The sequence below is a fragment of the Pangasianodon hypophthalmus genome, chromosome 23 (genome assembly GCF_027358585.1).
Source record: "Pangasianodon hypophthalmus isolate fPanHyp1 chromosome 23, fPanHyp1.pri, whole genome shotgun sequence".
Taxonomy (NCBI): Eukaryota; Metazoa; Chordata; class Actinopteri; order Siluriformes; family Pangasiidae; genus Pangasianodon; species Pangasianodon hypophthalmus.
The window spans coordinates 15,752,959-15,765,016 of record NC_069732.1 but is presented as its reverse complement, the minus strand read 5'-3'; the positions used below and the strand labels follow the sequence as shown (position 1 = coordinate 15,765,016).

General features: G+C 43.3%; 1 long non-coding RNA gene across 1 annotated transcript; it reads left to right on the top strand.

The window, feature by feature from the left end:
- Positions 1–862: 862 nt before the first annotated feature.
- On the top strand, positions 863–11,310 carry LOC117595888 (uncharacterized). The gene is made up of 4 exons (XR_008300776.1): positions 863–1,079; positions 1,273–1,380; positions 8,075–8,113; positions 8,354–11,310. It is a non-coding gene; the product is annotated as an uncharacterized LOC117595888 (long non-coding RNA).
- Positions 11,311–12,058: the final 748 nt, after the last annotated feature.

Genomic DNA, 12,058 nt, shown 5'->3' with positions numbered 1-12,058 from the left:
ATTGGAATTTCAGTCAATTTCAGTCCCAGTCTAATATTGCTTCCACGAGATCCTTCTTCTGGGAATGACTCAGTTCGGAGCAAAACAGTTCAGTCAGGAAAGGGAAAATAATATGTACAGTCCTACCACCCTTTTGATTACTTGATCTTCAAAGCTCAGTCCTTATATGGGCATGGTTCGCCAGTTCCTGCATGCAATGACGCTTTTTAACGCGAAGCAGGGACAGCTCAAGTTCAAAATCCTCTGAAATCGCCCAGTGTCCAGAAAAAATTTAGAAGCATCCAACTCAGGGGGTGATGAAAAGGGAAAGGATAGGGGGAAAAAAATGAGAAAAGTAAAAAAAAAAAGAAAAGAAAAGACCCAACCAAGAGAATTCAATTTTCACTTAGAAAGACTCTAGAACGGCAAAAGCTCCAACTCCAACAAGTGTATTTTTCCACCTTTGTAGCGCTCACGCTAACATCCACTCGTGGTCACTGACTGATGGCGTTCAATCCGCGCTTCTATCTCAAAATCTCTACTATTTCTCTGATACAACTGTTAGTTATACTTGTTTACTCTGTTTTTTTTTCTCTTCTTTTTCAGGATCACCTAATCACTGCATCAGGAGCAGATTCACCAGCCGTTTTTTTTTCTGGCCAAAGAACATTCTCTCCCCATCTCTCCTGGCACCGGCCCTTTTAGGCGGGGCTCTCTTCCTATTTGTCTAATTGGGCCAATTTTCCACATGTTCAATTAAATAACTATTCTAAATGAAATTTATTATTTTTTTTAACTTTATGCATTTTCTTTTTAAAAAAAATCTTAACTTCACAGAACTTCACAGATAATAAATAAAAAAATAATAACTGTCATATCTGTGAATGCTATTAATACTCTTTTTTTTCTTTTCTTTCAGCTTCAACAGGACTTATGGTAACCTGGGTTACTCTCTCCTCCTGAACGCATGCACATCCCGCTGCACCTGCATATTTTTGGTCACAACCACAGGCACATCATCAACAGAAGCAACATTCGTCTCCTCCAAAGAAGTGCTGAATGCTACACTCAGACCTTGCAGCAGAGATTGAATCACCATGGTAAATGGATTCCCCAACTGGGGATATTCAGGTCTTTTTGCAGGTCGTCGCTCTCTTTGCGAACACCTGGGAATAATTTCCTCTTCAACCTCAGTGTCGTTCATTTGTTCACTCTGATCAGCATGCATAGTTTCAATCAGAGCTGGATTCTCTTTACTTCTGTTCTCAACCTCACAATAAACTTTCATTTCAGCCTCCTAGGCAGGAAGCTTTTCTAAAGATTCAGAACAGAGATCAAATCCTGGATTAGTATCACCTGGCTCCAGCTCAGCAGAAGGCATTTCTACGTCTACAGACTCAGGTAAGCTTTTCTCCACAGGTCTGCAAACAGGTGATTTTTGCTTCACAGGTTGCTCCGGATTCTCCTCGGTGAACCCACAGGTAGGTACGCTCTCCCTAACAGGTTCAACAACAGGTGAGTCACTTGGGACATTCTGAGTTTCTGGATGGGGTAAATGCTCAGGGCTCACCAAAACTCGAGTTTCAAAGTCTAACATGTCCCCAAGTACAGGACAAAGCAACTGATCATCTTCAGACCCAGAATACTCATATCCAGACTCTGGCTCTCGTGCTTCATCACATGAATGAGCTCTAGTTCTGAGCCTATGAACAATCCTCTGCTTAGGTTGCTGCTCATGTCTGTTTGCCTGCAAAAACCCGCAGGGCAACAACATGTTACGATGTAATCACCCTCCTCCAAAACGGAAGCAACAACGCGTCCATCGAACCTTCTCTAGTTGTGCTCTGCTAGCTTAGCAGCATTCCTTGTAGCTATCTCGTAGCTCTCTTGCAACCGGTCCTTCAAGTCTTTGACATATTGGTAGTGAGATTTGACTGGAGCTTCAACCGGCAACCCAAAAGTTAAGTCCACTGGCAAGCGAGGTTGTCGCCCAAACATAAGCTCATAAGGAGCATACCCAGTTGTATCATTACGCGTACAATTGTAGGCGTAGACCAAAGGTTTTACAAACTCCTTCCATCTGGACTTTTTCTCATTCTCCAATGTTCCCAGGATCTGGAGAAGCGTCCGGTTAAAACGCTCCACCGGATTAACTCTGGGGTGGTACAGCGTAGTACGGATTTTGTGGATGCCCGCGACATAACATAACTCTTTGATGTTGTGGGATTCAAAATTAGGCCCTTGGTCACTATGCAGTTTCTCGAGAAACCCATAGTGCACCAAGAAGTTTTCCCACAGACATTTAGTGACTGTTCGGGCTGTTTGATTTTGAGTCAGCACTGCCACGGCGTATTTCGTGAAATGGTCTGTGATGACCAATATATTTTTTGTGTTGCTGTGGTCCGGTTCTAATGACAAAAAGTCCATGCAGACCAGCTCCAAAGGCCTACTGGACTGAATACTGACCAGAGGAGCTGCTCTGCATGGAGGTGTTTTTCTGCGCATGCAGCGTTCACAGATTTTGATCTTTTTTTTCAACTGTTTGGGACAGTTTGGGCCAAAAGAATCTGGACCTCACTAAGTCCAGGGTTCTCTCGATACCCAAGTGTCCCGTGTCATCGTGAAGACTGCACAACACCATTTCCCTTAGGCCAACTGGCAACACTAGCTGAGAGGCACCATGCTCCTGCCTCTTCCTGTACAGCACCCCGTTCCTCAGCTCAAGTCGACTCCACTCTCTCAGCCATAAGATCATGTCAGGTGGCTGACCCCTCAGGGTACTAGGCCTAGTACCACTCTTCATCCACTCAATTACCACCTTAAGTTCTGGATCTTTCCCTTGCCATTCTGCTAATGCAGCCTCTGAAAGATGAAGGAGGTCAGGAAGACCATGCTCATCTTCGTGTTGGCAGGGTATCAACACAATGAGTGAGGGAATCAACCAATGCAACTCAAGAGTGTGCCAGACCAGGATGTTCGGACAACCCAATTGCCTGATGTCTCTCACAGATGGCTTTCACTACATCCGCCATGAGAACACCACACCCATTCCCAGGCTCCGCAACATGATGGAGTGTAAACTGCTTGATCCTTTCTCTCGCTTTATGAGAGATTAGATCATCCAAGGGTTCACCATGCGGACGCCGGGAAAGACTGTCTGCGTCCTGATTTTGACTTCCCGCTCTATACTGAAGCTTAAAGGTGTAGGTCGACAAGCTAGACAACCAATGGTAGCGGGTTGCATCGAGCTTCACGGAAGTCAAAGTGTCTGTCAAAGTGTCTGTTATGACAGTGAAGTCTGCACCGTACAAATAATCACTGAATTTGGCTGTGACAGCCCACTTTAATGCCAAAAATTCCAGTTTATGTGCTGGGTATTTTGCCTCACTCTTTGTCAATCCCCTGCTTGCAAATGCTATTACCCGCATCTGCCCATCCTGCTCCTGGTACAATGCCGCACCAAGCCCCGTGGTACTGGCATCAGTGTGGAGTATATAAGGGAGCTTGTGGTCGGCAAAGCTCAGGACAAGAGCAGAGATTAGCTTAGAAATTATGGCATCAAAGGCATCCTGGCATGCAACAGTCCACCGTTCACTGATTGGTCTTTGGTATTGAAGTACTCACCCCCCTCCCGTTTCCCACTGCGGCCCCTGCGAAGTGAAGTGTACCCTTCAGTGAGTCCCGTGAGAGGTCTGACTATCTTCGAGTAATCACGCACGAACCTTCTATAGTACCATGCGAAGCCTAAGAAAGCTCTTAGCTCTTTCAAATTTGTTGGTCTCGGCCAAGTTTTTAGAGCCTCAACCTTAGCCCGGTCAGTTTCTACCCCGTCCTTCGAAACAACATGGCCTAAGTATCTGATTGATGTTTGGAAGAAGTGACATTTTTGGACGAGAGCTTTAACCCATACTCTTTGAGATGGTGGAGGACCTGCACCAAGCGCAACTAATGCTCCTCCAAAGTCTTCGAAAACACTGTCAGGTCATCAATAAATACTAATACCTGCTTCCTGTGGAGATCACCCATGCACCTCTCTCTGGAACGTACTTGGTGCATTGGTGATCCCCTGGGGCATCCTATTGAATTCCCAGAATCCAAGAGGGTGTACGAAGGCAGTCCTGCACTTATCAGTCTCTTCCATTTCGATCTGGTATTACTCGGACTTTAAATCAAGCACCGAGAACCACCTTGAGCCTGTAAGTACAGAGAAGACTTCCTTCAGATTGGGCAGAGCGTATGCATCTTTGATCGTCTGGGAATTCAATTTCCAAAAGTCAATACACAGTCGAACTGAGCCATCCTTCTTTCGGACCACTACTATTTGGGAGGAAAAAGGGGACTCCGACTCATGATTTCAGTAGCCATTAGTTCCTGAAGATGATTTCGGACAGCATGGATGTCTTGAGGGTGATTTGGACGCGCCCTATGCTTAAAGGGTGTCTCATCAGCTAGCTTAATTTGGTGCTTCACCTGACCTGTACAGCCATAGTCAAGATCATGTAAAGAGAAAACCTCAGGAATGGAATTTAACAAATTTGATATCCGCTCCTTCCAGTCTGAGGACAAGGAAGAATCCCCAAAATCAAAGGTGAGATTAGCATGGATAGGTGCTGGTGCTTCAGCATTTGGGCTGTTTTCTCTATTACCTTCTGTACTGCGTGGATCTCTGCCAGTACAGTTTTAGGGGGAATTATTATGTCTGTTTGAGCCCCATTTTTAAGCAAAACTGACAGCCAAGAAGGGCGTCTGGAGGGCAATGTGTGCACACAGCTAGCAACTAAAAGGCCGCTTGGGAAAGGAGCTGGTAGTTGCTCAAGGGTTACCCATTTCTCCATACAAGGTTTCTGAAGCTGAACATAGCCATCCAGGACCACTGTTTTCCCTGCAGGAACAACTTCAGAGAGATTCCCTATCAACTTCACCTGCCCTAATGCTTCACTGCTCGCTTGTCTCCACCTCGCCTCAAGGACCTTAAGCACGACCCGGTGTCCATGGAGGCTCGAGCAAGGATTACTCTCGTTCTCCCTAATGTAATGGCTGTAAAGCACATCCAACTAGTAGGTACCAATGAGAACTTGAGACAGACTCTTTAGATCTGGAACTACTAAATCTAAGGTGGGGACTTTGACTTCAACCCCTAAAAACTCTTTAGGAAACCTCAGATCCAGTTTAATGTACCCCAAATAAGGCACCGCTTGCCCATTGGCTCCCTCCACCTCCAACAAATTCACCAGCGGCTTCAGTGGGTGGTCAGACAGATGTGCCTCGGGAACTGTAATAACCTGGGACCCTGTGTCTAGGAGACAATCTATCTCTTTTTCACCGATATTAAACTGAGCAGTGCACTTTACTCCTACTAGCCCCTTCGGCACACTCCTTAAGGATGGCTTATGATGGCTGCTTATGGCAGACATCTGTCTATAACACTTAGGGGGATTACTTTTACACTTTGTCTCCGTATGCCCTGCTACAGAGACTCCCTTTAGTTTAACGGTAGAGAGGAGCTCCCATGCAGAGAATCCCACTGGGCCTGTTGCTCCCTTAACCTGCGCCACTTTTCCTCAACTCTTGAGGGGTTAGCAGCATTATTGCAGGCAACAGCCAAATGGCCGTCCTCTCCGCACCTAAAACAATATCCAGGGCGGAGCCTGTTGGGCACTGTTTGAGCCCTCCTCAGACCACTACCAGTGTCTGTCTCAAACAATTTTTGAGAAGGAATTACTCGGGAACCAGAAGCTTCACGGGAACAGTCTCTATGAGTTTTACAAGCAGCACTCTGGGCTTGCAGCTCAGCAACTTGTCGCCGCAATTTATCGATTTCTGAATCATCCGAGTTATCGTGCTTCTCCTCTTGGGCAACACACGCTTTCATAGTAGCTACTTGAATACGCAACTCTTCCACTTCTTTCCTCAAAGTGCTCAACTCTGTCTTTTCAGAGCATCTGCTCTGAAGTTTCTACCCTGGGGGCTGACCTAAAATGGCAACTTGGGCCTGGACCTCTGCAATTTGCTTCTTTAGGAGATCAGTATCGAAAGTAACAGCATTTGGTGCCTCCTGTGAATAAACCGACACTTGCTGAGCGGCAACTCGTGGTTTTGGGTAAGTAACAGGATTTTTTGACAACCCAAAGTGCTTCTTCATCCGTGGGTGGCTGAGCTTCCCTCTTTTCTAACTGAAGACTGGCAATGGGAGCATTGTCCCAACCCTCTGCAAAACTGTTTTAAGAGGTAAAGGTCATGATCCTTCTCTGTAATGCCTCCCCTCCAAAGGGTGCAAATAATCTGACGACATTTCACCTTGGTTCTGTAGGGTGCCCATGAACTTGGCTAACAGTTCATCACCATCCTCTACAGAACAATAGACTGACTCTAGTAACTCAAGGTAGACAGAAGGCAAAGCTGGAGGATGCACATGCTTCACTACATCAGCGGAGGGGGGCAACAGGCTGTCTAAGATCCTCCGCGCCCTATATAAATCTGAAATAGACGGATCATTTAGCAGGAGGCGTACACTTGCTCGCCAAGTGTCAAAGTCGGGTTCGTTTGGAGGGCATGGGCTCCTCCCTGAGACAGCCCTAAGGTGGACTGAGTCTTGCTGTGCCATTGCAGCATCACCTGTCTTTACAATGTGTTCCACTACCATTCTCTGAACACCCGGTGGGTCTGCAACATTCACAGGGAAAACAGGGCTAGTAGTGACTGTGACACCATCAACATTGCTTTCTGAGCTGGGGGAGGCCACAAAGGCCATTGGTCTCTTGGTTGGGTCTTTCGATTCTGGAGTTCGCGTCCCTATTGTTTCAACATTGGTCAACAAGGGCATCGGGGAACAACACATGGGTGCCGGGGCAATTGCCTCTGCACTCGGGGAATCATCACAACTCTCATCCTGTGCTCCTGCTGGAGTATGGTAAGCAGAGTGAGCTTCTTGGAGTTTTTCCAGCTCCCCCTGAAGCACATCTGAGAAGGATCTTCCGCTCTCTTTAGCAAGAGCCTTCAATGTTCCAAAGTACCCCTCAGTGACTGAGCCACTAGTCATCTGCTTACACACACTAGCCAGAGCTCATACTTGAAACGTAACATTCGGGTTCAAAAGACTACCCAAGGTTAAGGGTAACAAAGGCGTTAAGCTCAACATTGCAGAGCTGTGGGCATATTCCACTATAGCATTGCAGTGGAACTCAGAGGTTGGGTCATCGATTATCAAATTACGGTTTATGGAGCCATACTTTTGCAAGAATGTCTCCAACTCGCTGTCTGCCTCGGTCAATGTTAGGCCTTTGACTAATGCCACGTTCACATTTTCTCTTTTTCTTCAGGAAAGGGAAAATAATATGTACAGTCCTACCACCCTTTTGATTACTTGATCCTCAAAGGTCTTCATATGGGCATGGCTCGCCAGTTCCTGCACGCAATGAAGCTTTTTAACGCGAAGCAGGGACAGCTCAAGTTCAAAATCCTCTGAAATCGCCCAGTGTCCAGAAAAAATTTGGAAGCATCCAACTCAGGGGGTGATGAAAAGGGAAAGGATAGGGGGGAAAATGAGAAAAGACAAAAAACAAAAGAAAAGACCCAACCAAGAGAAATCGATTTTCACTTAGAAAGACTCTAGAACGGCAAAAGCTCCAACTTTAAGAAGTATATTTTTCCACCTTTGTAGCGCTCACGCTAACATCCACTCGTGGTCACTGACTGATGGCGTTCAATCCGAGCTTCTATCTCAAAATCTCTACTATTTCTCTGATACAACTGTTAGTTATACTTGTTTACTCTGTTTTTTTCTCTTCTTTTTCACCTAATCACTGCATCAGGAGCAGATTCGTCAGCCGTTTTTTTCTGGCCAAAGAACATTCTCTCCCCGTCTCTCCTGGCACCGGCCCTTTTAGGCGGGGCTCTGTTCCCATTCGTCTAATTGGGCCAATTTTCCACATGTTCAATTAAATAACTATTCTAAATGAATTTTTTTTTTAACTTTATGAATTTTCTTTAAAAAAAAAAACTCTTAACTTCACAGAACTTCACAGATAATAAATAAAAAAATAACTCTGGCGTATCTGTGAATGCTATTAATACTCTTTTTTTTCTTTTCTTTCAGGTTCAACAGGACTTATGGTAACCTGGGTTACATTTACAAGTAAAATGTCTTGCTGAAAATCGGTTGTATTTGAGTTCTAGTTTTTTCTTATAACGTCTTGTATTTTTCCCCAACTACAGGGATTAGCAATAAATTAGTATGTGAAAGTTGAGGCTATCTCTATCAATCCGAGATGTTGTGGAATATTTAGAGTAGCTTTGAAAATGGTGTTGAATCTGCTTCCGTACTGACTAGACTCTCTCTCTCTCTCTCTCTCTTCTGGTGATCTTGTCATCAAAGCACAATGTAAGACTTTGCCAAGAGAAAAGACCAACACTTGACTGGGGCAACAACAGCAAGAGACATAGGTGCAAACAGTGAGCGAGGCACATGGCCAAGAAAGAGCTGGAGCAGGAGTTGAAGAAAACAAGCCTGCCAAGGTTTTGTAACAGATTCCCTGTTGGTTGTGTTGTATGTGCAAACAACGACAGATGGGAGAGTGAGACTTGGACCACGGAGTAGTGCAGGCAGTGCTAACGCACCCTTCAGAGCACTGGATGGCACTAAAGCATTAACTGGTGTGCGGGCAAGTGGCAGGAGTCAGAGCAGGAACAAAGACTGGAACTGGATCTGAGACAGAAACTGTCGCTTTAACTTATGTCCTAAGAAAATGCAACGTCTAATTATGTGTGTATGTGTGTAGACAAATTTTATAATTTCATTAGCTAATCCCTAATGTGTATAATACGTGACATGAGAACCTGCAGTCTGGCATTTTTTTTTACCATTGACAAATTCAGGAAAGCCAGATAGCCTTATATCTCTTGCTTTCTGCGTGTTTGGATTCTTCCGCCAGCACTATCTTGTCTCACAAGGGCACACTCGTCCATTCATTGCTGTTGTTGGGGAGACAGAGCATTGGTGACAAAACAATTCAAGTTTCTGTGTGGGAAAGCAAAAATCAAACCATGGGGGGAAAAATAACAGTGCATGAGGATGTCCTTATGCACATCCATGGGTCACCCATCAAGACTAACTGCAACCAGATACTTTGTTGTACAAAAGGGAAGATCTCTGGACTTCAGCAAATTGCACTGGAATTCTATATTAACAATTCATAAGATTTTGTGGTTATTTATACACAGGATTATTGTTTTGGGTGGGTTGAAAGGTGGTAACAATTCTAGTGACCCTAAATTGCTCTGGACCCAAGTTTGAGTCCTGAGAATTATGTAACTGTACCATTTTACTATCCCACTTGCACAACTGTTTCCTATGTTGCTATGCACAACTTGTAAGACACCCTCCTCTATCTCGCTTATCAGTTACAAGGGGCCAACATGGGACCACCAATGCTCAGATATTACTTGGTGGGTCATTGTCAGCAAAACAGTGGCACTGACACAGTAGTGACATGGTGGCACTTTATTTTTTAAACTCAGTTTGTGTTATTAGACACACCTACCTTGATGGTCCATCTTGTAAGTGTACAGTTAGCGAATATAGGTCATCTTAACACAGTTGGTGTTAATCGTCCACTACCCCCTCATCGGTGTCAGTTTCTAAGCATAGCACTGCTGTTGGCAGGATATTTTAGGTTGGTGGACTGTTCTCAAACCAACACACACAGTAAAATGCCACCATGTTGTTGTCACATGTCTGTGATGGTCATATGGGGGTCCATTTCCTTTGATCAAAGGAGAAGCAGGTGGCTGACACATTTTCTTAGCTATGCATGGGCTACAATGTATGGGTGTCTACTAAATAAAAGAAAAATAAAATGTCTACTGAATGTATCTGCAAGGTATTTTGGGTTGGAAAAGAACAAGTAACTGCATGTACTGTTGTTACAGTACTGCTGTCATTGTAATAGTACTCTTCTGACTATAATTAAATCGTAGTACTTTTACATGAGGTCATTTTTACAATAAAATATTCAACTTAACTTTGGAATAAGCCAATTGAAAGTCACTATGTGCAAATTTTAAATAACTCAAATTCGAGAACCATTTAAAATAAAGCAGTTTCCTGTCGAAAGTCTACACTTCAGGCACCAAACGCTTACTCAGCAGCAGCAATGTCTGAGACAGTGGAGACAGATGAGCAATTTATGGCCCAATTTATCTTCAGTTTTAAATGCGTAAAATGAACAGTGTGATAATAACCTGCAAATTATGAGAGCCAAAACCTGTAAAGATACCAGCATTTCTCAGCTCAATATCTAACCTTTGGAAAACACGTACACATAACCCATTAGCTAGCTGAGTGAGCTAAACTAGCTTAGCCAGATCTTTTGATGTTTTACAGTGTGAAAGTGTAACTACAGTCTATAGGAAACTCACAGGATAATGTGAAGGGACATCTTTGCTAGATAGCTAACGATGTGTATGAATTAACATGAGTTAGCTAGCAAGATAACATTTCTTTACATACTGTTGATAATGGAGATGGCGTTCACTTCGGCATAGCTCACTTAGTTAACATAATTGTTCAAAAATTGATTCTGTGAATATAGAACATTTTCTGATTAGTTGTGACAAATGTAGACATATAAAAACTTAATTTGTAAAAATGACTTATTTACTGTTACTTGAGTAATCTTCTTGATCACTAGTTTTACTTTTACTCAAGTGAATTCTTACTACAATGGCAGTAGTTACTCAAGTCAATGTGTTTTGTACTCTTTCACCAAATGGGTGTACCTAATACAGTGTAGTCTGAATGGTTTTATATACCCTCTGTTGATTCTGTACATTAATCAGTTTATGTTTTACCCCAGATAGTAAATACAGCAATGCAATCAGGTTTTTATTGTTGTCCAACAGAAAAAATAACTAACTGGTAGGCAACAGTAATCATGAATTCAGATATAGAACTAAAGCACTCTGGAAATAGCTGGAAATAGATCCGTATTTGAGGTAAATGATTCACTTTTGTCTTCTGAGGATTTGGTTGTTGACACTGTGAAGGAGATTTCCATGTAGTCCTTATCAGAGGAATTATTGTCCAGGTAACTGGTTAGGAAGTCATAGAAATACACACAGTCTCCACACATAGGAGACAATGTTTGCAATGACATCAGTGGATGTTGGTGGACGTCCTCTTCTCGGTTGGTCCGCAACACTTCCAGTCTTTTTGAATTTGTTATTAAGTTTGGCAACAGTGTCATGTGTGATGTGCTTGTCATGTTTCCTGTTAAAGTCCATTGCAACAGGTTCCCGATCCATCTATGAGAATGATTTCAATATGTTCTTCTTTTGTCAAACGCTATCTGAAAAAATAAATTAATAAACTAAGTATGAATAATGTTGGAAGACATTTTGCTGAAAAGTGTTAATTTATATATATATTTATATATATATATATTTATATATATTTATATTTATATATGGTAAACTGGAATATTAACCAAAAATAAATAAATAAACAATCAATCAATCAATCAATTAAGCAACATGTTACATCAGTGAGAGTAAACACCAGTTGATACTACTTTGAATGTTCAAGCCTTGGGTTGATTACCATATGGCCAAAAGGCCAAGACATTGTCTAAAATGTCTTTGTGTGCTGTAGCATTACAGTTTCCCTTCACATGAACTCAAACCTGTTCCAGCATGACAATGCCCCTGTGCACAAAGCGAGCTCCATGAAGACATGGTGTGTGAAGGTTGGAGTGGAAGAACTCGAGTGTCCTGCACAGAGCCCGGACCTCAACCCCACTGAACACCTTTGGGATGAACTGGAACACCAACTGCACCCCAGACCTCCTCACCAACATCAGCGCCTGATCTCACTAAAGCTCTTGTAGCTGAATGAACACAAATCCTCATAGCCACGCTCCAAAACCTAGTGGAAAGCCTTCCCAGAAGAGTGGAGGATATTATAACAGCAAAGAGGGGACTAAATGTGGAATGAGATGTTCAAAAAACACATATGGGTGTGATGGTCAGGTGTAGACATACCTTTAGGGATATAGTGTATCTACATATACTATATACACCCTAA